This window comes from Chiloscyllium plagiosum, unplaced genomic scaffold (assembly GCF_004010195.1).
Source record: "Chiloscyllium plagiosum isolate BGI_BamShark_2017 unplaced genomic scaffold, ASM401019v2 scaf_26943, whole genome shotgun sequence".
In the NCBI taxonomy this organism is placed as follows: domain Eukaryota; kingdom Metazoa; phylum Chordata; class Chondrichthyes; order Orectolobiformes; family Hemiscylliidae; genus Chiloscyllium; species Chiloscyllium plagiosum.
Window position 1 is genome coordinate 1,439 of NW_025202082.1, and position 2,809 is coordinate 4,247.

The 2,809-nt window shown below is 53.9% G+C and overlaps 1 protein-coding gene across 1 annotated transcript in view; it reads right to left on the reverse strand.

Annotated features, from left to right (window-relative positions):
• The window catches only part of LOC122546190 (60S ribosomal protein L5-like), a 7,126-nt gene that overhangs the window by 1,045 nt on the left and 3,272 nt on the right, over positions 1 to 2,809 (reverse strand). The gene's annotated exons all lie outside the window — the stretch shown is intronic.

The window sequence follows — 2,809 nt, forward strand, 5'->3', positions numbered from 1 at the left end:
AATAAAGGAAAGCATACCAAACGCCTTCTTCACTATCCTATCTACCTGCGACTCCACTTTCAAGAAGTTATGACTCTGCACTCCGAGGTGTAAGGAGTACAGCGCCCAGCCAAAGCTGGATAGATGAGTGTCGAAGGGTTGTTCTCTGACCGGGTCTCCAATGCCGGCAGCTTTGTAAAGACATGGCTTTTGACCATTTGGCCTGGAGGTTGCTGCTCAGTCCCATCAGTGATTGAGAGGCTGCAGCAACTCGCCCAGCAACAAAGGGAGCAGATCCATTCCCCTCCGCCCTGACCGAGGAATCCTCCCAGCCCCACATGGCAGTCTCATGGTATCAGGTTAAACCTTCTCCTGACTCTCTCAGCCTGTACCCGCCCCGTCTCCCCCCGCTTCATGAATCTGTCTCCTCCGTGTTGAACAGCACATGTAACGCTGCAGAATGCAGTCTGGGTGGGGGATTTCAACGTCCATCACAGAGCGCGACTTGGCAGCAGAACTACGGCAGTGCACCAGGCGTATCTGAAAACAGGCCGCCAACCAGGTGAAGCACTGACGGAGTTCTGGAGGACAGAGACAGACTGATGACAAGGGGAGATCACCGAATACAGAACGGGGAGGGGGGGGGAGAAATGATATACTTTAACAAAAGTGGCACAGAATACAGGGAGAGCAAGCCATCTGGATATAAAATTGGCCTGAGGGTAAGAGACCAAAGGTGGTAGTGCAGGGTGGCTTTTCAGACTGGAGGCCAGTGACCCGCGGTGTGCCACAAGGATCGGTGATAGGTCCACTACTTTTTGTCATTTATATGAATGATTTGCACGTGAGCATAGGAGGTATGGTCACTCAGAGACAGTGAGGGCTGCAGATGCTGGAGATCAGAGCACAGCAGGTCAGGCAGCATCCGAGGAGCAGGAACATCGATGTTTCCGGCCAAAGCCCTTCATCAGGAATGAGGCTGGGAGCATCGGGGCAATTGAGGCTGAGTGCACAATAGGTGGGTGGAGGTGGGGTTAAAGGTGATAGGTCGGAGTGGATAGGTGCAAAGGGAGATTGACAGGTGGGACAGGTCAGGAGGTCACTGAGTTTGCCAATAATACCAAAGTAGGTGGTGTACCTCAGAGTACAACAGGATCTTGATCAGATGGGCCAATGGGCTGAGGAGCAGCAATGGAGTTGAAGTTAGATAAATGCAAGGGGCTGCATTTTATACACTTCATGCTAAGGTCCTGGCAAGTGTTGCAGAACAAAGAGACCTTGGGTCCAGTTCATAGTTCGTTGAAAGTGGAACATGAAAGGGTTCAGAAAGGATTTACAAGGATATTGGCAAGATTGGAGAGTTTGAGCTGTAGGGAGAGGAGGTTTTCCCTGGAGCGTCGGATGCTGCGGGGTGACCTTATAGAGGTTTATAAAATCAGGGGCATGGAGAGGGTAAATAGGCAAAGTCTTTTCCCTGGGGTGGAGGAGTCCAGAACTAGAGGGGCATAGGTTTAGGGTGAGAGGGGAAAGATATAAAAGAGACCTAAGGGCCAACTTTTTCACCCAGAGGGTGGTACGTGTATGGAATGAGCTGCCAGAGGATGTGGTGGAGGCTGGTACAATTATAGCATTTAAAAGGCATCTGGATGGGTATATGAATAGGAAGGGTTTGGAGGGATATGGGCCGGGTGCTGGCAGGTGGGACTAGATTGGGTTGGGATATCTGGTCGGCAAGGACGGGTTGGGCCGAAGGGTCTGTTTCCATGCTGTACATCTCTATGAATGCATCATAAACAGCACAATTTGAACAGGATGTGGAAACACAGTCCGATGGTGTGTGTACACAGACCATGAAGGATCCTCGAGTGGGTAAGTTAAGGAAGTTGGTAAATGAAGGTGAACTGGATTCACAGAGGGATAGAGTGTAAAAGGAAGACAGCTACGGAGAAGTGTTTGGGAACACCCACTGGACTCCCGCGTCCACACTGAGGCGCTCTGCACATTAAGGGGGGGGAAGGCTGTCCAGAGAAGGTGCAGGATGGGCTCAGACAGCAGCACAATGACAGCCAGCACGTGAGACAGAGAGAGCAGGCACTGCAGTAGCTGGGGTTGGACACTCAAACACACAGAAAGCTGACAGAGGAGATTTTTCCACAGGGTTTGGTTATTATTTGGACTTAGTGGAGACAGAGAGAGAGATAAACAGACACAGGCAGAGAGAGAGGGCCAGAGAGGGCCGAGAGAGAGAGGGCCGAGAGAGAGAGAGGGCCGAGAGAGAGAGAGGGCCGAGAGAGAGAGAGGGCCGAGAGAGAGAGAGGGCCGAGAGAGAGAGAGGGCCGAGAGAGAGAGAGGGCCGAGAGAGAGAGAGGGCCGAGAGAGAGAGAGGGCCGAGAGAGAGAGAGGGCCGAGAGAGAGAGAGGGCCGAGAGAGAGAGAGGGCCGAGAGAGAGAGAGGGCCGAGAGAGAGAGAGGGCCGAGAGAGAGAGAGGGCCGAGAGAGAGAGAGGGCCGAGAGAGAGAGAGGGCCGAGAGAGAGAGAGGGCCGAGAGAGAGAGAGGGCCGAGAGAGAGAGAGGGCCGAGAGAGAGAGAGGGCCGAGAGAGAGAGAGGGCCGAGAGAGAGAGAGGGCCGAGAGAGAGAGAGGGCCGAGAGAGAGAGAGGGCCGAGAGAGAGAGAGGGCCGAGAGAGAGAGAGGGCCGAGAGAGAGAGAGAGGGCGAGAGAGAGAGAGAGGGCGAGAGAGAGAGAGGGCCGAGAGAGAGAGAGGGCCGAGAGAGAGAGAGGGCCGAGAGAGAGAGAGAGGGCGAGAGAGAGAGAGAGGGCGAGAGAGAGAGA